The following is a 24,763-nucleotide window of genomic DNA, read 5'->3' as shown; positions in this document are numbered from 1 at the left end:
ACAAGCTTTTACAATTGAGGGTAATTTTTGTCCCCCACCAAGGAATAGCTAGATTGCATTCTATGCTAATGAAACTGTTTTTCAGTGGAGCATACAATGATTTTCATAATTCTAGTCCTGGCTGGGATGCTGGAAAAACGGTGCATGGCCAGAATAATTAAAATGGGATTTAAGGCCATACTTTGGAAGGCTTTTATTTTTCTAGATGGTTATGTTTGTGACTGCAGTTACTTCTCAAGTCTCAAAAATTTCAGACCTAAGAGTAAACTTGGTGTCAAGGAAATTTGTGATTTTTGATTCAAATCCCAGCTCTGCTACTACTAGCTCTGTGATCTTGAACAGTTTGCTTAAATTCTCTGAGACTCAACTTCTTAAATGTAAAATAATGTGGTACCTACCTAGCAGCATTGTTAAGAAGGTTTTATATTATATCTAAAGTAACTGTCATGTTATATTCAATAAATCATAGTGTCTATTATTATTATCATCACCAGGATTTTTACCAGTATAATTCACATATTATTCCTATGTTATTTAGTAGGTTCTCCTTTAAAAATATACTGGAAATAAACTCCTTCCTAATGAAAGTGTCAGATTAAATACATCCAACATAAAATAAATGAGTGGGTCTTTGAATGCATTGGTATGATGAGGCCATGGTTATGAAATTTGGAAATGCTGACTCTAATCAACTGCCTCAATTTCTTTAACATGACAGAGCAGATGAGATTTTAGGGAGACCCAGATTGCCACACACATAGTTATTTTGTCACCATTAGAATCTCCCCTTTTTTGAATGATATTCCTGCTTCCGTAGTTGCATACAAAGTAGTAAAACTTCTATACATTCTTCTGAATGTTCCAGCATCCCAGCCAGGACTTCTTTATTAACATTGTCCAGACCACAATAGTGGTTTTTCCATGTATATTCCAACCTACAGTATCCTTTCCATTGGAAAAATAATGTATTTCCTTTCTACTAAGAAGAGAGAAAGGTACATGAAGGTAAAAGGAAGTCCTGGTTTTGTAAGTAAGAAAACAAAAGACTAGGGCAGAGATTGCTTGGATGTGGTAGGGCTCTCCACAAGATGGCACTCATTCTTCCTCCTTTTTTTTTTTTTAATTGACAAATTATATTTGTCATTGTTTTATTACACAGTCATAGAACAAATGTATTGTTGTATTATGTATCCAATATAGCTGGTTTGAAGTATTTTTAAGACATTTCATCATATTTCTTATTCTTAGTAGTATAATTTTACCTTTAAGGCTCTGTTTAGATGTGAATACACTATTAAGTCTTAGGAGGACATACATACCCCCACTCCCACTCCCACATGTAACAAACTCATATGAACCTTCTAACAGATTTCTACTGAAACCTCCTGGAGTATAAACTTTTAAAATCACAGTTGGAAGACTAAAGAGAAACAGAATGTCCCTCCATTTTGTTTTTATCATCACTTTAAATTTGAAGTGGATGTACTTTCCATTTGAAAGAAAATATCTATGATAATTTTATTTGGACATGAGTCAGAAGCATATTTACCTCCAAAAAGTAAAGGATTCCTTACTCATTTTAATGATGTGAAATGTCACAAATATATTCTTGTCACCTTAAATTAACTTCAGTTGGAGTCTGTATAATTATTCAATTTTAAAACAGGAAAAAAGCTGATTCATTATATGTTTTTTAAGATCAGATACAAAGAAATATATATTACCTATTAAAACATTAGAGAAAAAAATGTTAGACTGTTTCATTAAAAACACTTTGGTCAGAAGTATTAAATAAGCAAAAAATAAGTAAATAAATAGAATTTAATTGACAATTTCACACTTATAGCTTTAGAATTTGTATCAGATTATATTTCCTGTCTACTGGTTTTCTTTCAAAAGAGTTAAAAGGTATGGAGTGGATGAGGACAAAATTATAGCGTACTTGATTTGTTAATGTGGTGATAATGATCCCCTACTGAGAAACACTTATTCTAATATAGTTTCCAATGTCTAGATCTTCTTTTGGTAGACTTTAGAGTAGTTTAAGGTTTCCATAACACAGATTACTGAAGGTTATAGTAAAATTTGGCATGCCTTGATCATAACCACTATTATTACGGAATCTTTACCTCATTTTTTAGGATACCAACACTGTGTTGGAAGATGATATTGCAGAATGCTTTCCTCCCCATAGCAAAAGTCACACTTGGAAAGAAGGAGGCAGAAAAATTCTGAGAGAGTTCTAAGAAGAGAAAAATATTATTACAGAGAGAAAGCTAAGAGTTATTATCAGATTGTTCACAGGAAAACAAAGCTAACGCTCAAATTATTTTAATAAGAATAATCACTACTGCTATAATAACTTGTTAAGGACTGGACACTAAACTGAGCACTTCATATTTCACATTTATTAGCTCATTTTACACTCCCCAAATTCCTAGTGAGACCAAAATCATTATCTCCTTTCTTACAGATACGATGACTGATAACCAGAAAGGTTAAGTGGTTTGGATTTGGAGATAGGATTGAAACCCAGTTATATCTTGTTCTAAAGCCTAGGCCTTTAACCATTACACATCCCTGCCTCACTGCCTTTGAAAGGGCAGAGAATATTAGAATTTGACTACTGGCTTCAAGCATAAGTAATATTTTTATGAGTATAGGTCAGCTGTTCCACCCTTTCAAATTTTCAGGTCATTGAGAAAATACATTTTCAATGAACTCAGGAGAGATTTCAATTTGATATATAGAAGTGCCTGATCCTCTGGGTGTGGACACAGTGAACAACCTACACAAGGGGCTGTGTGGACTCTGATTGAGAGAAGCAAGTTGTCATAACCACCTGTCCTAGTTGTATGGCTCAGTCCTCTAAAGGACTTAAGGAACTGCACAGCTATCTCCTTTGAGAGAGTTTATTATGACTGCAAACACCTTTATGTGAAGGATCTCTCATACATATTGAACTCAGTCAGCACCCTTCCACATTCCCTTCTCATCTCTATCAGTATAAAGCCCTAGACCTTTAGCTTCTTCGTATTACCTGAGATGATCATTTTTCTCATTAATTACATTTTCACATTTTCATCAAACTAGGCACCTAATCTACTTTCATTTGTAATTGTTACCTGAAAGTTTCTCCAGTTGCTATGCCTTAGTTTATTTAGCCATTCATGTACTGTTAGATATTTAGATTTTTCCATTTTTTGCCAGTATGAGTGAGCATTTGCTGTTTGTTTTGGGGGGAAGGCAGGGAGGGGTGTTTGAGAGTTACATGCCAGTTTCTTTGAAATAAAGTCCTAAAGTAAAATTATTATATCAAAGGATATTGATAGACTTTAAACTCTTGTTTAAAATTTCAAGATATCTTCTTAGAAAGAACAACTTTTTAATGACTTTGGCAATATGTAAATCATAAATCTCAAAACTCAGATTCTGAATAAGTGAGCTGGGAATCTCCCCCCCTCCCCCCCGCCCCCACCCCACTCATACATGATAGAAAAGTGATTATAGGGGCCCAGGTGTTGACAGCAGAGGGGAGTGGGGGCAGCTCACCTGCTTGGGCACAGGGACCATCTAGCAGGAAGAGCAGCCTCTGCTCAGCTCTGCCTAGATGTTACCTTGTGAGCTTACAGTTGCCATGCTAGCATAGAACTTCCCATTTTTATGGAGACTCTGGAAATCCAGGTTTTACGTGAAATCTTACAATTTTTAAGCATTGGCAAGAACTTGAAAGTGTTTCTGAATATTGTGTGGGGAAAAAAGTTGCTGTTAGCTTGATCATGCCCCTGGACAGGCCTCCAGTTGGTGACCTCTGAGGTATATATTCTAATACCTCAAACCCTCACTTTGGGCTTTATCATTTTCTATTCTATTTGCCATGTCATTGGGTATGCAATGATACCTTAGTGTTATTTTAGTTATCATTTTCAGTTGTTTGTAAAGCTGTGTTGCCTATCTCCTCCCTCCTCCCTTATAATAACTCTTTCTTTATTCATGTGAAAATTTATCTCCTTTATTTATGAGGGCAAGTCTGGGTACTGATGTGAATGACACATTAATCTTTATATGCTCACAAACGTGTGTGTATACACAGGTACATGCACACACACATATATATGATAGTATGTTTTAATTAGATATATTTAGTACATGGTCTCATTATGCTGCTTTCTTCTTTTACATGGAATAGTTTAGATGCTTTAGTTTTACATATTGGTGCTCATCCATCTTGCCTCTGTGAGATCCTGATATACTCCATTTCTTTCGTATCAGGAATTTATCTCTTCTCCATAGCTGGAAAAAGACTAATTTTTTTTTCTCTCTAGTTTTCAATGAAATATTTAATTCGGACTCATCTGGAATTAATACATTGTGTGATACAAGAAAGGTAATTTTTCTGTACTGATATCACATCGGCTCAATATTATTTATAAAATAGTAATTTATTTCTCTATTGTTGAGGATTCTTATAATCATTTGAATTGATTTTACCAATCTCAATTGTATTTCACCAGTCTGTTTTCTGTGGGTTTTGAACTGTTTCTTACTATGTAATTATTGCTTTGTGATTTTCATCTCTGATAGAATAAATCATACAGAGATATGTCAGACTCTTCTATTATTTAGACAAGGTGATCCCTTCATGACCTCTGTTTCCTTTTGCTAAAAAAACAAAAAACAAGAGAAGTGTTAACTTCTAAAGTGAACTAATCTGGTCAAGGAGAAATAAGTGTTATTAGTTGGGAATGAACGACAGATTATATAGTATAACATGTTTTGCCAAGTGAGTGGTGTCATCTGATGCGATGATGTGATTAACAGTTGTCATTGAGTCATTTTATGAATCTATGAAATTAGGAACTGAAATAGATGATCTCTAAATTTCCTTGACATGCTAGGGTTCTGTGACCGCCCCCCCCCGACCAAAATAAATATAATCCTGTAGATGAGCCCAGTGCCTGACAACATATTTCCTTTGTGATGTGAAGGCAATCTCCGCTATCTGGAGAACCTTCCCTAAGTGCTACCACAACCTCCCACGCCCTAATCTCCCACAGCCTCTCCTGCTTTCTTCTCATTGCCTACTTGGCACCCTGCACATATTACTGCACAGGTCCCGGAACAACACTGTAGGAGAAGAATCATTTATTCAATGAATTCAGTCCATGCGAGGCCTGTGGAGTGACTCTCACTGTTACAGCATTTCCCCCTATAGGGTGGAAGCAAGCATAAGTTTCCAAACCTGGAAAGTTTGAGATTCTGGCATCACAGGAGTCTGCCAAGGCTGCTTTCAGGAGGCAGCTTCATCATGGCTGGGGCTCAGATGTTTGAGATTGGAGTGAAAGCAAAAATGAGAATCGAAGCGCCCGATAACCATAGTGACACCATGAACATATGTGGATTCTTTGAGTTATCTTCTTAGTCCGGGATGAACAGCAGGACCTGTACATACATACAGAATTAGAAACTTAGAATATTGTTGCTTCTCTTTCCAGAAAACTGTAGAGGATATCCTAAAGTTTAAAACAAAGCCACTGCATCTTTGCACCGTTATTTATTGTTCACTGCCAGTGATAAACTATCTGTTCCTGTTATAAGAGTGTGCTGTGCTGAGGCTCCGGGAGCTATATTTATCTAGACAATGATAATATATAACCTAGTAAATAGAAATGAAATTTTCCCATCTAGCTTGTTTTCCGATTACATCTTAAAGAAGAACATTTTGGTAAATATATCTAAAATGAAGGTAGGGATATTTTACAACTGTAAACCATCCTTGCATAGCCAGGATGTAGTCCATTAATTCTCAGAGCTCGAGGCAAGGCTGGCAATTCATAAGTGGTAAATCCAGAGAGTTATGAAGATATTAAATCTCACATCTGGTGAGAAAATGTGTTATTTCACTGGGTTGACTGATGGACACTTTTCCATTACAGTGCAATTTCGTAAATTGCACTGTTAATTGCTAAGGTTTTAGCAAAGCTCTGTAGTTCAATTCCAATTACTTTCATTTTGAAAAACAGAACAGCTGGATAGTAAAACTGCCTGGAGCTGTCACCAAGGGAGGGCACGAGGCAGCAACCCAACCTCTGCCATTCCTGACTTGGATTTTCTACAGAACTGTCAGTCAGTGAAATTGAAGGCTCTGGGTATATGAGGTCTCCTTACCACGTACTTTCTTCAGGCTCCAGAGCACGTCAGTTTGCTAACTTCTCTATCATAGGTATGCTCCCATTATTACTCATTTGCCTCTTTCATCACAGGGGAGAGATGAGAAAAGTAGATTTCATCACACCTTGATCCCTTCCCACAAGGTGATCACTTCCTTGCTTTAGAGTCAAGCAAAGTTTTAAATCTTTGCCTCAGAGATTTCTTTTGCTGTCACATTGACCTTTTGGGCCTCTGGCTATGGGGCAAATTACATGTCTCCACACACAATGTCTTTGTCTCTGGATAAATATAGAAAGAACAACACCAGTCCTGGTTTGGAAAAGACCTGGTACTACCAGCAGCTAACTAATAAAACTGGGTGTTCAGCCCTCAAATCCCACATCTACCCCAGCTTACTGACTGTTTGAGCCAGATATGGATCAGATGTTTTTTTGGTTAATGTCATATAGGCTCCAGGGGGCTCTGCCCTGGTTGGTGTAGCTATGAATATGAAAGGGGCTTTCCTCAGTAATTTCAGGATTTAGGAGGTATAACAAAACGAGGGCATGACAAGTCTGACAAAATCGTGATGAGGACAAAGTTGGGGAAGGATTTCAAGGAGAAATATTTGTGAGGAGAAAGAAAGCTTAGTTATGCAGATGGGAAATTAAGAGAAAACGGTGTCTTGCCTTTCCCAAATCTCTTCTTACTATTCCATATACATTTTGATATTGTAAATTCAGATTAATAAATGTTAATGCCCTTTCAAATCCATACTCTTGAAATATGTGTTCAACATATTTTGACAGGCCAGGTTGGGGTGGGCACCAGGAGAGAAAGGACCTTTCTTCTCTGGTGGTTGACCTAAGCAATGTACTCTGGCCAAAGATCCGTATAATACTCTGCTAAACAGATACCTGCCTAAACTACTGTTACTCTTGGGGGGAAAGGCTTTCTGCGAGTTACTCCCTCTTCCTACCTGAGAGGCTTTGAATAAGTGACCATGTATGTGGTCTGTGCCCTTTCTAACATAATTATTAACCCCCCCTAGAAATCTCAAAGAGTCCCAAATTGAATCATAAATTATAGAGTCACCCTACTTATCAATGTATGTCTTCTGAACCATACTTAGTATGAAATCTCAGTCTCTCTAGATTTCCTGCCATGTTCTTAGACTTTGTAGAACAGATATCCCCAGGGAGTGATTTATCCCTCAATCAAGCCATGTGTAAAATCTCAGACTCATAGAAATTTATGTCTGATGGGGCCCTTAAAACAAAACAAACAAAAAAACCTCTTGGCAGTTAAAAGGCTTGACTTACTTTTTTTTTTTTTTTTTTTAAGATTTTTATTTATTTGACAGAGAGAGACAGCGAGAGAGGGAACACAAGCAGGGAGAGTGGGAGAGGGAGAAGGAGGTTTCCCGCGGAGCAGGGAGCCCGATGAGGGGCTCAATCCCAGAACCCTGGGATCTTGACCTGAGCTGAAGGCAGACGCTTAACGACTGAGCCACCCAGGTGCCCCTTGACTTACTTTTAAAAAACCAAGACTTGATGTTGTACATAAACATTGGTTATTTTCACTTGTCATTATTTCTTACCTTTGCCTTTTGCATTAATGACAAATCTGTCTTCTGAAATGTTTGAAATACCACTGTTCTGAAGTGTTTTCTCCTGTAACTTTCCTTCCTTACATTAACAACCCCATTACTTTCACTCTTCTCTTGCAGGTCCTCTTTTCCTTCTCCTTACCCCTTGTCAGTCTGTCCTGTTACCTTTCTATGTGAGCCTCCAACTCATCCATCTTCTGAAGACTGGGCAGAGCCCGTTGGACAAGGTGTATCTGGGGTTGGCAGAGGTAAGATTGTTTATGTGTGTGCACCTTTTTTAGTGAACCTGAACACTGCCAACTCCATTACTAATGTGCATTTTATCAATGAAGAGCCTGACTCTTCACTTCATTATATCCTCCAAAGCCATTTGTTGAGGGATTTTATTATTTTGTTTAAGTGAATGCACTAAATATTTTTCTTCACTGAAATTCATTTACTCCTACTCCTAATAACAGGGACCATTTATTTAGATTCCAGTTTGTGGTCAGTCTTGATCTTCCTCCAGAAAGTCTCCGAGATTTAGTTCTCCTCCATTCTTTCCCCTTTTCTAGAACTGCTATTGCACAGAAAATTGGGCTTTTTTTTTTTTCTTAGTAACGTAGTTATTCCTAGTTCTGTAACCATTTCCCATGTGTGATTTGTTTCCCTAGCTATATTTAAAGCCTACTGGGGAGATAGAAACCATGTTTTTGTACACTTTTTGGATATCTTACAGAACTGAGCTTCTCATCAAGTACACAGAAAAATTGCATCAATCATCTTGACCAAAGGTTTCTGCACCATAGCTGTTTACAATTCTTGGATAAAGAACTTTTAGTTAGGGCTCTTTGATTGAAGGCAACAGAAACCACTTCTAACTTACTTAGGCAAAAGTGAGAGCATTGCTGGGATCTGTTGAAAGGTTTTGGGGGTTGCCCAGGAAATTGAGGGAAGAATTGAAAACCTGGGCGTAGATACAGGCAGAACCTAGGGCAGCCCTAGGTTCCACATTATTGTTATTAGTGGGCAAATTTTTGATCTTTGTTGTTTGACTGAATATTCAATTTCTAGAACTGAGCTCAGGTCTTCTATTCATTTTTTGAACAAGAAAGGGTGGGCTTTCAGAATTGGTATTGCCTTCATGATGGGACCAATAAGTAGATATAGGCTGTAAAAAGCTCTTCCACTATGGCCCTCATCCTTCTATGTGCTACTTCAGACTCTACCCATCTAAAGGTGCGATGACATATTATTAGCCCAGTTGGGGTCCTTCATTCCATGCCACTGTTGTTTCTTTTATATTTCTTACCCAGGCAAATACGCATGTCATCTCTACAACTTTAGCATGCTTATATTTATAGATCATTCTATGGTTTTTCTACATTTAGAGATATTCTTGTAAGCTGTTATATTCGTATGGTATCTAATGGATTTCTTTGCAGCTTAAGGGAATGAATGAATATACAAAGTTGCCATCTTTAATAGAATGCTATTAACCAGAGAAAAAAGATTTCTATGCATGATTTGAAAACTTGAAGTTATAACATTTTTATATCCCCTTAAGTACATTTTTAAAGTAATGTGCTATCCTATTATTTTTCCCAGCTAAATTTTTAAATTTTTTTCAAACTGGGTGAAAGTAGATAAACAAAAGAAGAAAGAAATTTTTCCTCTGTTTTTAATATCACCTCTTCTCAAGTGAGATCTACCTCCTCATGCCTACAAATTAGCAGTTTCCAGAGTGCTAATACATGGGGTATATATAGCCAAAGGTAACCTCTTGGTGAGCATTAGAGAGAATGGGTTATAGACTCTGAATTCATTATATCCTACATAGTAACATTATTGCTTTATCTTTGGACCTTCAAGATATTGTATAAGATATAAAAATAGTTTTTATTAATTCATGTCATATTGTGATTCATTTCATTGAGATTTTAATTATTAATATTTAACATAATAATTTATTGTAAAGCTCAATTTTCCATGAATAATAGGTTTAAAAGAATTTCTGAATATTAAAGCATGATTTAATTATATTATAACATGGTGCTTTTTTTTTGGTAGGACTTACCTAATTAAAAAAAACTTGGTATTGCCTTCCTAAAAAAACTATTAACTTTTATTTCTAATGCAATTATGATCTCCTGAAGTACTTTTATATCTATTACTTCATTGTTTGGTCATAGCTATGATGTGAGAAAGACAGGTGATTTAGAATGCTGCTTTGAATCACGTGGTACCAGTCAACCTGGTGATAGAAACTAACCATGTGGGCAATCAATCAATCGTACTATATAATGCAGCTCCAATAAAAACTCTGAACCCTTGAGTGTCAGGTGAGCTTCCCTTGTTGGCAAAACTCTGTGTACATTGTCACACAATGCCAGGAAAGTAGCATCTCCTGACTTCATGGGGAGAGGATGATGGAAGCTCCATGTTTGCTACTTTCCTGACTGAGCCCTTTGAGCTTCATCCTTTGATACTCATCTGTACCCTTTTGCTGTAATAAACTGTAACCATGGATACAACTGCTTTCAGTGAGTACTGTGAGTCTTTTTAGAGAATTATCAAGGCTGAAGGTAGTTTTGTAATATCCCAAATATCCTTGCAATTAGTGTCAGAAGTGAGGGCAGTCTGGGGACTATATACCTCTAACTTTGCAGTTGCCTGAACTCCCAAGAATTGGCCTAAACCCTACAATAAGCTACTAATCCACTGGATTTTGAATCAATATAATATTGAAATCCTAAGTTACTAATTTTCCGATCCTATCATGTAAGTTATTTTGTAAAATAAACGAATTATGAATTCAACTTTGGTATATTTATCCCAGAATTTGCCCCAAATTAATTATTTTCCATTTATTAAGATAAATGTAGAAACTAATCAATTAGGACTATAACACTTAAAAATCTTTTATTTTCTTTTTAAAAACTCTGTTTTATTGAACTTTTTAAAAAATAAATAAAGAGAAAGAGAATAAAGGAAAAGAAAAGAAAGGGGGAAAAAAGGAATAAAAGAAAGGAAAAGAAAAGAAATTCCCATATCTAATAAAAGTTCAAACAGTATAAAAAATTCAATCTGTACGTAAATAAACCTCCTGCCTTCTTCCTCTGATAGAATTTTTTGTTGTTGTTTCCTAAAGCAAGAATTACTTTTTTCCCCCTCTTCTAGTTTTTATATTTATGTTTTTACTAATGTTAAAGTATCGCTTTTAGACTGATTGAGGTCCTCAAGGTTCTATTGTTTGTATGTGAAATTTCAAGCCACAGATTCACTCACAATTTCTCAGTGTTATGTTTCCTTATCAGTAATTAGCAGGCCCCACTTCATTTTGTTTCTAATCTCTATTTACATTGCTTCTTTATTACCCTTCTTTTCATGCCTGCCAGCTACCATTTCTTTCGCCTTTTTTGATTTGGTGCCTCTTTTAAAAATATTTGTCCCTCCCTTACCATATCAGTTCTACTACTTGGTTATTGAATGCCTACTATGTTTGAAACATCACTTCATGTTTTGAGTGTCACATTTGGGAAAAATCCAAATCCTAGGTAATGAGTCTTTTTACTATGCTCTCCATTCTGATATTAGATTTGGTGTGTGTGTGAGTGTGTGTATGTTGCCAGCCTTTAGGAATATCATCTCAGCAAATATTGTCATGTGTTAGCTATAGAAACTGAGCAAATTAAATGACAGCTAGTTTAAGGCAAAACAGAAACCAGGGTGCAGGTCTCTGGACTTCAGTTTACTGCATTATAATTGCATTTTTTTTCTTTCTACATGTTATTAGCTCAAAACAATCCCCAGACTCAAAACTTTCAACCTGGAGACCTGCGGGACATCATGTAAATTACCACTCCCCCTGAAATTTCTAATATAAAGCTATATATTCAAGAAACAAAGGGATTCATGGCTCTAAATATTTAGGTTACTGAGCAGCTCACTTAGGAATTATGAAAACTTCTTTTTAATGTTGTTGCTAATTGATCTCTAACAAGCTCTAAGCAGGTTCCCTGTTGACAGAATTGAACGCTTACCCTAAAACAGATGTAAAAGATTCATACCTGAACTTGTTTAAATCTGAGTAACTAAGATGACAATTTGCATTCACAATGACAGCAATATATGTGTCTCTGTGGAAGATACAGTGGACAAACAAGCTTTCTTTAATGGTGTGTTACTTTAGGTTTCTTTTTCTCTCTTGATCTCCTTCTCTTTATTTTTAACCAATAAATCCAAACCTGATGACGTGTTCAAGTTGCTTTGACTATTGGATATGCCAGTTCTCTCCAGGTTTCAGGTCCCATTCCTTCTCAAATATTTCCACTGAAATAATCTTCATGGTAGAGGGAGGTGGACTCTTACCCCCAGGTGTCTGGGTGTGGAGTAGAACAGCCTCCTATCAGCAAAACTGCTTTGGAGCAACAGTCTTTTGCTTGTTTTAATTTAAAAATAATGTTTTGCATCCTTTTATTCACTAGTAAAATAATAATTAATAGTGTCATCCCAAGGGTATATATCATATTTATTTTGTAGTTTGGGGTATTTCTGTCACATGATAGTCTATCCTTGACTCAGGTGAATGTATACCCTAGTTTGAAGCACAGAGATAGACTATGTGAATTTTGGAGGCCATTAGACAAAGAGGTTTCTGGCTTCAGACAGAGTTTTTTGCATGTTAATATAGATTGAGAGTCAAAAAGAAGAGACCTACTAAGCAGCATTTCCCAAATATATTTTACCTTAAAATTTTTTTCACACAGCTTACTGGAATCTTATGGAATCAGTGTTCCAAGGGGTACAGTTTGAGAAAGGTTTGTCTAATTCATTCTTACCTCTCCATTTTATTATGGAAATACCTTTTTTCTTAAAATAATTTTGTTAATTTAATAATTAAGTACCATAAACATTAATTCTATTGGGATATCAAAAGAGATCTGTCTTTGTTTTTTTTTCCCAGTTTCTTCAAAGCTTGTCATAAAACTCTTTCTGTTATTTGGGTAAAAATCTTTAAAAGATCTACTCGGTGTTTGGAAAATAGTGTCATTAGATCACTAGTCTAGAAATTAGAAGAACCTAGATTCTGATACCTATCAGCTCTAGGATTCCAGCCTTTCTCGTCATTTAACTTCTCTTTGCCTCAATTATTTGTTTAAAAATTATTTAAAAAACCCCACAAAACACCCACCCCCCCAAAAAAAACAAAGATAGCACCTGTCTTATGCACTTTCACATCATGTTGAGTATTAAATTAGATAGTTTGGGGCCTGGGTGGCACAGTCGGTTGAGCATCTGACTCCAGGTTTCAGCTCAGGTCATGATCTCATAGTCAGGAGATGGAGCTCTGCATCCAGCTCCATGCTCAGCATGGAGTCTGCTTGAGATTCTCTCTTTCCCTCTGCCCCTCCCCCTGCTCGTGCTTGCTCTTCTCTCTCTCAAATAAATAAATAAATCTTTTTAAAAAATTAGTTAAATTTACTGTATAAACTAGAAAGTATAATAGCAATGTAAGGTGTCATCAGTATTATTACCATTATTATGTGACTAATCTCACTTCCATTTAATCTTTTGCAAATGTTGGATAGAGTTGATAGGATTTACAGACATGCTGAAACCATTTGAAGTAAGGAAAGAATGATTATTTGAATCAAATGTGAGTTTCTTCTAGTAGTTTTCTCCATCATCTTTTTAAAAGAGCCCTCCCCCGCCCCAAAAAAAGCCCTCTCTATGTGTTTATATGGGTTAGATAGCTTTAATTTGTTTCTTCTTATTTGCTCTTGGCCATCACAGCTACCATTCCGTGAGAGGCTTTCTTTGTCTTATAATTTATTTTAAAGTGAGATGGCAAAACTGTTTTAGTTTAATGCATTTTTTTCTTCAAGTTTCCTGTAAGTAGCATTTATGAGCAATTTCAGATTTATTCTGTTATAATGGCATTTTTAAAAAGATTATCCTTAGGCATTATGATGGCTTTAGAATAAATCTAGCTAAAAAAAAATTATCATTGTTGTGAAATAAAAATCTCCTAAATGTCTTTAAATGTAGTCCATCTTTTGGAGACCTTCTGTTTGGAGGCGAGTTTGTCTCCTGAGTATATTGAACAACAGTAATTCATGGCGTTTATTCAGCATTGTGTATTTTCAAAGCAATTTGCAATCATCAATTCATTTAACCACCCAGCAATTTCAGCACTGAGAAGCAAATGTAACTTGACCACCACCTGAGCTGGCATTAGCGCCCCAAATTGCCTCTGGGCTCACATCATTGAGACTTGCTTTGATTAAAAATCACCCTTGGAACAAATGAAAGGCTAAATATAAGCTACTCCCCTCTATCTTTTGTCCATTATTTGCTTATAAGTGGAATACTCTATCTCTACTTCAGTGAGAGCTGTTTGTGTCCCCAATACTCCTTAGAGATGGTTTGCCTGTATAAATATGAAGGCAAGCTGTTGTGGTAAGATCCTTTCAGGGAACTTTTAGTACTCACCCTTTAAGGTCCAACCCAGATGTTATTTTATAACTGAAATGTTCCACAAAACTTCTCCTTCTGTCTTCCCACAATTTAATTAATGCCCTCCTCCTGTCTTCTCACAGAATGTTGTATATACTTCTGTTATAGCTCTTGCCACAATTTTGGTGTAGCTCTAAGTCTACATGTGCTCTAAGTCTAGACTGGGAGCATTTCTATGGCCTGTAATCACATCTCATTTATTCATCTATCCTCATCCCTTATCACAGTTCTGGATATATAAAACCTGATCATCTTTAAATCCCATTTTAGAACTCACCTTCTCCAAGTAGATTTCGCTGACTATCTATGCTTTGCTCCGGCTGATGTAAAGAGTAGAAGAGGGGCATCCAAATCAGATGGGCTCAGGGCAAGTCTCCCTAGAGGCACTAATGCTTTGGCTAATTTATCAGAAGGATGAGATGTTATATTGGTGAAGCAGATAGGAGGGAAGGAACGGGGTGTGTAAAAGCTCCAGGGCAAGAAACAGCATGACACACTGGATGGATTATGAGTAGTCTTCATAACAGTGGCTATCACATGCCAGCATCCTTTTCATTACCACCACCACCATTGTCATCTTACACGTAGCATTTGTTGAGCACTTTCTAGATGCCTAGTACTGTCTTTGGTGTCTTATGGACTTTACCTCACATGACAATCGCAATAGCCATACAATGTAGGAATTATCAGCATTGTACTTTGTCAGGTGAAAAAGTCAGATTCAGAGAGACTAAAGACTTTCTCAAGTTCCCGTGGTTAGTAAGTAAGGGAACCAGGATTTGAACCTTGTGGCATGAGGTTTGTGTCTTTTTGTGTTGCATTGTGCCACTTGGATACCATCTCAGGCCTGCTTGCTTCTTGGAATACCCACTGATTGTGTCGCTTCTTTTTCTCCTTTGTCTATGAACCCGCAAGTGGTGAGCAGCCCACAGGCTACATTCAGTGACACATTTCAGTTCTGTGATTCTGTTCAGAATCCACACATCCTCTAAAAGGCCTCCTATAGAAGGAGTCGCCATTAACTGCAAATGGAGCTCTGATCACAGGAGGAATGGGGACAGGAGCTGAGACCATTATTCTCTATTCTAAGATGTCTAAAGCAGACCATAACACCTTTTATGTTTTCATTCCTTGCTTTGAGGCCTACACCTTGAAGGCTACCTTTCTTCTCAGGTCCCCCAAATGGTTTTTATTCTCAAAATTATAAAAGGCAATGCTATTAGTTCATGCTCTTGCTGTTTAAGGAGGCAAAAACTTTTCAAATCTTGAGCACAATTACTTAGGGGGTGTTTAATTTAAAACAAGGTAGATTGAGCTCTGTTGCTTGAGGTTAAAGATATGTGTTCCTTACAGTGCTTTGGACCATGTAGTGACTCATTGCAGAGTCTGCAGGAACCATTTGAGAGTTGCCCGACACAATACAGAGTCACTTGCAATTTACATCAATCAAAGAAATCAATGAAATTCCAAAAATTTGTGGCTCTCAGAAGTCTCAGGTATTACTTAAGATTCTAGCAAAGAGTGGCTTACTTATATTGAAGGGTTCCATTCCATCTTACATCTCAAACATACTATGTCACAAAATTAATTCAAGGGGCATTTAATTAAAATGAAAAGGATATGGAAGTGTGTGATCTGGGGTGGGGGTATGCATTTCTGTCATTTCTAGTGTTGCTCATGCATTGGGAGAGTTAGAAAACATGGTAGGGATTATTTTTTCCTTTTCCTTTCCTTTTCTTTCATTTCCATTTTAATTCCCATCAGTTGCTTACATATTCTTGAATAGATCCTCATCCTTTGGCAATGAAAAATAATTATTTATAAATTAATCTTACATGATCCCACTTATATATAATTTGTTAAAAATTTATCATTAAAGAGTTCACATTCCCCGGGGTGCCTGGGTGGCTCAATCATTAAGCCTCTGCCTTCGGCTCAGGTCAAGATCTTGGGGTCCTGGGATCAAGCCCCGCATCGGGCTCCCTGCTCGGCAGGAAGCCTGCTTCTCCCTCTCCACTCCCCCTGCTTGTGTTCCCTCTCTCTCTGTCTCTCTCTCTGTCAAATAAATAAATAAAATCTTTAAAAAAAAGTACACATTCCCTCAATCTTGCCCTATAAACTCTTTTCTTAGATAGTAAAAGTCTAGGTTAGTGGGCATAGATAATGGCAAGGCACCAACTTTGGAAACATTGAAGCTTACAAGGTCCTTTACAAGTGATTTCATTCTTGGTCTTGCAAGATTTTTAAGGTGCCATCTATTATAAGATGATATTAAACTAATAATTGGGGGGAATAATACAGAGCATTGAATTTGTGGCCTTCTTACATTAAGATAGAAAATGGATAGAAAACTATTAATTGGTATTAAAATGTGGTGTTGAGTGCTATAAACTTTGTGTTAGTAATTTGGACATTGTCAATCTGATTAGGTTAACAAAAGCCATCCAGAATAAGACAAAAAGTATGGTGGCCTTTCCAAAATACTTGCGGGCTCTATGAAATATTAACATGAATTATAAAAGTTATGCTTGGTAAGGTTAAAACAAATGAGTGTCTTTCAGGTAATGGCATGTGAAGGGTGAGTCATGGAAGTTTCTTAATTGGGGGGAAATCATAATTTTTTAATACATCAGGGAAAATTTAATAGAATGGTTGGATTTCAGAAACAATTTAACAAGGGCAATAATGATTAATTACAAAGCAGAAAATATGTGAGGTATATTTGTCATACTGATTAGGTTTTGGAAAAACTCTCAAATAGGCAACTTAGAGTTTGAGTTATTTGAGATTTAATGAAAAAATATAGGATTGGGGGACAGAGGTAAGGAGTAATGCACTGAATGCTTTTACATAAATGTTTTATGAATATTAAATTAAAGCAATTTTAAGGAAGCACACTAAATACACATCATATTAATGTAATTTGTGAGTCTTAAAATTAGTAAAAAAAATTTGCTATATTTAAGAATTTCCATCTACTAATCCCTTTTCCATAGTAAATATTTTACTGTCTTCATCCATTGTTTTAACAGAATGCTTTTAAATGTGCTGTGCTCTGTTTCAGTTATGAAGTTATAGCTCCTCTAGCCACCATCCCAAAATTCAATGGGTTCTGATTGAGTCACTTGGAGTTGCTGACCCTTTGTTCTAGGCTCTAGGGGTCTATTTTCTCTCAATCTTTCTCTCTCTCCGCCCCCCTCCCTCTTGATCTCTGGGAAATATATATATATTTCAAGATTTCATCGGGGTGAGGGAGTCAGGGAAGAAATCCTCTCATTCTGCCTTTCCTCATTTTTTAAAATGAAGGTCTACAGATCTCATTCTAATTATCCTCAATTGTTAAGTCATCTAGGCATATTTGAACCATTTTTCATAGTTACTGACCAAATAGTTAAGAGTACATTTACATATCTGGTACTTAAATTTAGGATAAAGAACCGGTTGGCAATAGATTAAGTACAGTACTTGTGTACTAATAAAAATAAATAAACCTAATTTATTCTCTAGAGCTCTTAAAAATGATAGTTTAGAAAATTTTTCATTGTGCTAGGTTCAATATGTTATATATTTTTAAATATTACAGAGTAACCTTCAAAGGAAAGAACTAATGGTTTGAAAATATTTTTAAAACTTTGTTGATGGGGTGCCTGGGTGGCTCAGTCAGTTAAATGTCTGACTTTTGATTTCAACTTAGGTCTTGATCTCAGTGTCATGAGTTCAAGCCCCATGCTGGGCTCCATGCTGGGTGTGGAGCCTACTTAAAAAATTTTTTTTAAAAATAAAGTAAAAATTTGTTGTTGATCTCAAAATTAGGCATTGACACCTGTAATTCATTCTATCTTTAAAGTTCCTAATTCTGGCTTTTTTGCTTTCCCTTTTCCTACTGCCTTCTCTTTCCATACTTTCACTTGTTTCCAGAGCTTAAAGCAGTTTTAGAGCTTCATTGGCCAATGTGTGACCACCAGATGCTCTAACTTCTCTGAGAAAACATTCCTAAAAGCATCTCAGAATTGATACCCAAAAAGCCTGGAGCTTCAACTGAAACTGTGGTATTATGTGTTTCTGAAGGGTCCAGTTCAGTGCTGATGCTTTAGCTCACAGTTCTAGGGAGCTTAAGGTTGGTGAGGGCCTTTTTAAACTTATGAAGAAATTTAGATGTCTTGAACAAAAAGATTAACAAAAGAAAAACAGTTTATTAATGCATGCAGCACAGATCACACAGGAGAAAACTATGAAAAGTAACTCAGAATGGTGACTTAGAACTCTGGTTTTTATAGCATCTTCAACAAGGAACAATAGATTTGTGGAAAAATGACAGGACAAAGGAGAGGGATTTTAGGCTTCCAAGAGTGGCAGACTGTGGGAAGGTAAATACATGAGAGGGGACTAATGGAGTTAGGTGTGTCCACAGATTCCTCTGGTGCCATCTCTGGGCTTATAGGAGTCTGTCTCCAGTGAAAGGAGAAGTTATATTCTGCCTTTACGCATGGCAGGGGGAGAGTGGAAAAAGCTTTTCCTGCATTTGCTATCTCTTAATTGTCTTCAGCTCAAAATAATTTTTATGTCAAAGAGGCAGATCTTGAGGTGATATATTTTGGTTTCCTTCATGTGCATAAGTGGAACCCCTACTTCAACATACTTTAGAATAATGCACATTTGCTCATCTTAAATTATTAGGGATTAAGACTCCAAGAGCAGGTGATTTCAGCAGTAATTGAAATTCAGAGAGAAAAGATGGCTATTCCCTGAGTCTTTTCCACACTGTTTTTACAACATTGATGTCTGCATACTTTGTATGGTAACATCCACTCCCTGCAGGTTTTCTCTCAGTTCGTATTCAGAATGAGCAATGGCTGAGAGTCAGGCTTCTGGAGTCTAGTCCCAGCAGACTATTAATTAGCTTTGTGGTGTGTGCAAAGGCACTTAAACTCTCTGGGCTTTAGTTCCTACAAATATAAAATGACTCTTTCTTCATGACCTTTAAGAGAATTTACAGCTTAAAAGGTCTTTAATTCCATGCATTTTTGGTCTTTAGGTATATATTACTATCTCCATTAGGCCATGGCTTCTATATCTGACATCTAGAACAGTGCCAGTTATAATTTAGGCACTCAAGAAATTGAATTCATTCAAAGGAAATAAAGTATTAAAGAATACATTCCCGCTATAAATTAAGGACTATCCATCATATTTCCTTGTTCTCAGTGATGCATGTATTGTTGGCATATAGAATAGGATCAACTCTGAAACTGTTTATATTGAGACCAGCCTTCTTCAGACTTCAAATTAAGATTGTCATAAGTGAATGTTTTAAGCCTGTGGGCTTAAATGTCTACACAGATAAAGAATAGAGAATAGAGTAGTAGGATTGGAATGAATTTGTATTTCCTAATAAGGCAGCAGAGAAAATCTAAAACTCCTCCTCTCACACCCCAAAAAATCCTCCTAAAAATAAAAAATTAATTATAACATAGATAATCTAGGATGATCCATTATTCACCCTAGAATTGCAACACTTCATTTCACTTAATTGGGGATGATGTAAATGAAGAATCATTTTCTGGTGAAATAGCAAATGGAACTTGGTTTCTGGTTAAAGGGTTTTCACTGATAGTTATTTTTTCTTTCTTTCTTTCTTTCTTTCTTTCTTTCTTTCTTTCTTTCTTTCTTTCTTTCTTTCTTTCTTTCTTTCTTTCTTTCTTTCTTTCTTTCTTTCTTTCTTTCTTTCTTTCTTTCTTTCTTTCTTTCTCCCTCTCTCTCTCTTTTTTTTAATCAAGAGCTCCTGAACTTTGTTAGTTGAAACCACACCTCCCACAGCTACAGTTAGGTGTGTGAGAATATTACTAAAAGTACATTTTCAGTGGAGGAAGTCTCCAGAATGTGTTACTGCTAATCTCCTGAGCCATTAGTGGTATTCATATGATAAAATGTTAATGTTTCTCTTCTAATTTAAGTGCATTTCTGAACATACCTCAAAGCCAAGCCATGCTGGGTTGAAATGAGGAATGTGATTGGATTTGATTTTAATAGAACATAACATTGATGGAATTGAGATTGACCTCATTATGATTCTCAATTCCATACTAGATCTTTGCTTTAGGCATTAAAGAGCATATGGTAATAACTTTTTTTTTAAAGATTTGCTGTTAAAGATTTAGTGGAAAGATTATCTGGAATATTTTTTATCAAATATCTTATTTAAATAAGAGGGATTCTTTAAAGCATTAGCATTAAAAATTCACAGAACGTATGAAATTAAAAATAGAAAAATCTATTAGGTTATCTTTCCTCTCCCAGAAAAGGATTACTTCAGAGAAAAGAAGCTATGAAAATGAAAAATCATAACTGAAACAATTATAATATTAACATTACAGATGAAAGAGGAAAAGATGTATTGGATTGGTTCGAGAAATCAACTGAAATACATATTTTATTCTTTAAGAAGTCTTTTACTCCATTTTTATATATTAAGTTTACAGGTACAATTAAGTCATCAGTCCTTTTGTTGTTTTTAAACTTAAATGATTTTGAGGTGGTTTTATTACAAATAAACAGCTGGAATTAAAATTTGATTGAAAATTCTTAATTGATTGAAAATGCTTAAAGTACATTGTGAATATGCTCTGCCTTTTTTGTTTTTGGATTCTCAACACAGAACTCTAAGCACACATATATTGTATTTTCATTTTATTATATAATATGCACACAGATTGAAATGACTCTAGGTCTTATATATGTGCTATAAAGAAATTATTAGCAGACTTATAAATAGAATTGTTTCTGATTTTATTTTTAAGAACTAATGAGCCCTCATCCTACTGAACGTGAGGTAGATGGGTGAAGGGAGGAAAAACTTGACCTTTTTCCCCCTCTATCCATCTTTATTCATTGGCTGGGGCTCTGCAAATTAAACTGACGAAAGATATTACAAGAAACATGGAGTTCATAAACATGTACATTGTGCATACACAGAATTCAGTGATGAGTAATTCACAGGGGTGGTTAAAACTTGGGTTTATACGACTGCCTTCGGCTCAGGTCATGATCCCAGGGTCTTGGGATTGAGCCCCACACCAGGCTCCTTGCTCAGCAGGGAATCTGTTTCTCCATCTCCCTCTCCCACTGCCCCTCCCCCTGCTCATGCTCTCTCTCTCTCTCTCTCAAATAAATAAAATCTTTAAAAAAACCATTTGGGCTTATATAGCATCTTAATAGAAGAACAGTAAAGTTGTAGAGAAGTGTCAAGACAAAGGAAAAGTTCTTTTGAGTTTCTAGAGGTGACAAATTGTAGGAAGGTAAATATATGGAGAAACTAATTGTAGGTATGGGCCAGTTAGCAAGGTTTGTTTGTGTAGACTCTCTTAGTGTCATCTTGTCTCCATTGATAAGGTTGTTATACCCTTCCTGGTATGGGAAGTGGGTGGGGAACACCTTCACAAGTGGAATTTATGTTCTGCTTTCAGGCATATGGGGGGGGGGGCGGTGAGTAGAGCAGACAGAGACCTTATCCTGTGTTTAGTTCTTCTAAATTGCCTTCAACACAAAATAATCTTTATGCCAGAGTGGTATATTTTAGGGTAGCATACTCTGAACCCCATCATGGCTAGGCAACAAACTTTAAATTTGTCAGCTTAGAGCATCACTGATGCTTTCAGTTTTAATGATTTATTTTGGATTACTCAGTATTTGTTAGGAAAATGTTCAATCTTTTGGATACTCTCTACCCCAATCCTGCTTCTCTCCAGCTGGGCATGTATAGTTTTATTTCTTGTGGTGGGGGTATATCTTATCTAGCAACACTGTGACTGTCTCATCTGCTCATAGGGCACAGCACCTGTGAGTTATGACTGGTCCCATCTAGACTTTTGGGTGGGATGCTGGCACCCATGATTGGAATCTGTAGCCCAGTGAAGTGTCAACTCATCTTGATGTTCAGCATTCTGTAGTCTTTTCACATTTCTTGTTTGATTTCAAAATTGGTCCTATAGATTAGGTAAAATTGATACTATGGGTCAAGCCGTCTTAGCCCTGGAGAAAGAAAAGATGAGTGAGATGAATAAATAGATGGCTCTGATTTTTATTTTTATTTTATTTAATTTTTTTAAAAGATTTTATTTATTTATTTGACAGAGAGAGACACAGTGAGAGAGGGAACACAGCAGGGGGAGTGGGAGAGGGAGAAGCAGGCTCCCCGCAGAGCTGGGAGCCCGATGTGGGACTCGATCCCAGGACCCTGGGATCATGACCTGAGCCGAAGGCAGTCTCTTAACCGACTGAGCCACCCAGGCTCCCGTTGGCTCTGATTTTTAAAACAATATGAATTTTCATACTGGAAAGATTAAACTTTCTGTGTGCCCATAAACTTACAGGTCCTAATAAACTATGACCAAGCAAGCAACAAGGTCCTATACGTTTTGCCTTACCTGTCTCCCCAAACTTGTCTTCCTCACTCTCTGTGATCTGCCAGCCACACTGGGCTCCATTCCATTACTTCTTGTCAAACTCCTTCTGAGATATGGCCTTTGCACTTGCTGGCCTCTCAGCCTAGAGTGCTCTTTGCTTGGATGGTTCCTTTTTATCCTTCATTGTCTCAGCATAAACATCACCTCCTCATTGGTCTATCTTTGATTCATTGCTCTATCCCTAGTACCTAGAATACTGCATGATGTATGTCATAATATAGACTAACTGAATGAAATTTGAATGAATAGAGTGATATAATTTAGTCTTCATAATAACTTGATAAAGTGTACATTGCTATCCCTAGTTTACAATGGGAAAACTGAGTCTCCGGGAGGTTAAGAGACTTGTCTAAATTTATCATACTAGTGTGAGGCAGGAATGGAATTCTAACTGAGGTCTGTATGAATGCAAAGCCCATCTTGGGACACTAAGCCATACTATCTGCTTCTGTAGTGCAAATTTTGTCACTTATTTCTAATAGCTTGTTTTATGTGTTAATATACAATGTGTTGTTTTTTTTCTCTATGTGCTACCTAGCATAAGCATATCATGCATATAATTTGAAGTAGATTCCCCTCCCTACATCTGTGTGAAAGCACAACCACATCTGCATATTCATTTTTCATAAAGCCTCATAAAAGGGGTTGTTGAATTGTGCTCTTAACAGTAAAGCTGAAAATGTCATACCCACTCAGGTATGGAAATAATTTTCATAAATAATTCAAAGAGGTGGAAATATTTTTAGGTAGGAACAACTTTCTGCAACTCTCAAAAATATGAAGTTTTTTAAATGATATTTGGCTTTTATGTTCAACTTCAACTGGAAAATGCCAGCATGGTATAATATTTCATTTGACTGAAGGAAAAGTTCATGTAGAACAATATAGAGTTGTTAAGAAATAACCAAAGACTTTGCTGATAAATTAACATGAGTTTCTTTGGTTCTGGACAGAGCTCCAGGTCCTCTTCATGACCATGATTGGACACACGCCTGCTTGCTCTCTAGGCCACTGACATGTCTGCATCATAGATAATGGATAACTCCATCAAAAAGATTTTATCACTCTCCTCATAATGAGGGATTTTGGGGGGCCTCTACTTGATATAGTTACTTGGAGTACTTCTGGCTGAATACATCTTCTCTTTTTTTATGGACAAGAAGGAAAAAATATATATTTTTTTCCATCAAATTTCCAACCTCTACATGTTTTGCTTCAACTACTTGTGCAACGGCAGATAGAAAAGCTGAGCAGTTGCTAGGTAGCATGTTTCTGTAGATCGATCCACAAAGGACAGAATAGAGTGCATTCTGAAGGGGTAAGGACTAGAAAATGAAGCCAAATCAGCAAAACAAAGTAATACAAAAAGGCTGAAGCAAATTAATCATGACAGTACCTATATAAAATCTGGAGAACAAGTTGCTGTACCTTGAACCTTCAATAAACAAATTCATTTTGAATTTTTCTAGGATGGAAGATTTAAATGCAGACTGATGCTAGATGTAAAACAAACTGTCTCAAATATACCGAGAGATTGACTTTGAGAGAAATTAATAGCAATAATTGAATACTTTGTTAAGTGTTTTACAGTTTTAAGAGGGCATTTACTAAAACATTATTATTGTAGGATCATAAAAGTGACAGACTTTTCTCTTCCTTAGAAAACAACTTTGTTGTCCCTTATTTAAATGAACATGAGTCCACTAAAATGAAATGTTCATGTTTGGTAAGATCATATTTTGGAATTAATTTTTGACATAGAAATTTTGACGGTTTTTAATACAAAACTGTTATGTTGATGAAGAAGAGAAATTCTATCTATTAAAAACAATCTAATTCTTGCTTTTTACTACCATCCATTTCAGTTTGTTAGAATGTTTCCCATTAGTAGAACCAACTTTATTAGTAATCACTTACCCTGGTAACCATCTGTATTGATTGCATGGTAAAGAACATTAGATTTGCTTATTTGTTTGCTTTTACATCTCTTGGTGAAAAACCAACTGCTAAATTATTAGTGACATACTTAAGGATTCAAAAATGT

The 24,763-nt window shown here is 36.2% G+C and overlaps 1 protein-coding gene across 2 annotated transcripts in view; it reads left to right on the top strand.

The window, feature by feature from the left end:
* The window catches only part of LOC118548702 (uncharacterized), a 627,159-nt gene that overhangs the window by 265,369 nt on the left and 337,027 nt on the right, over positions 1-24,763 (top strand). The window contains exons 5-6 of one of the 2 annotated variants that reach the window (XM_078069492.1): positions 6,024-6,223; positions 7,880-8,007. The exons of the other annotated variant lie outside the window; for it this stretch is intronic. The gene's annotated coding sequence lies outside the window, so the exon portion shown is untranslated. The remainder of the gene's footprint in view (positions 1-6,023; positions 6,224-7,879; positions 8,008-24,763) is intronic. 2 annotated transcript variants of the gene reach the window in all.

The sequence above is a fragment of the Halichoerus grypus genome, chromosome 1 (assembly GCF_964656455.1).
Source record: "Halichoerus grypus chromosome 1, mHalGry1.hap1.1, whole genome shotgun sequence".
Lineage (NCBI taxonomy): Eukaryota > Metazoa > Chordata > Mammalia > Carnivora > Phocidae > Halichoerus > Halichoerus grypus.
Note: the sequence above shows the minus strand (reverse complement) of the source record. Positions and strands in the feature narration are given on the sequence as shown.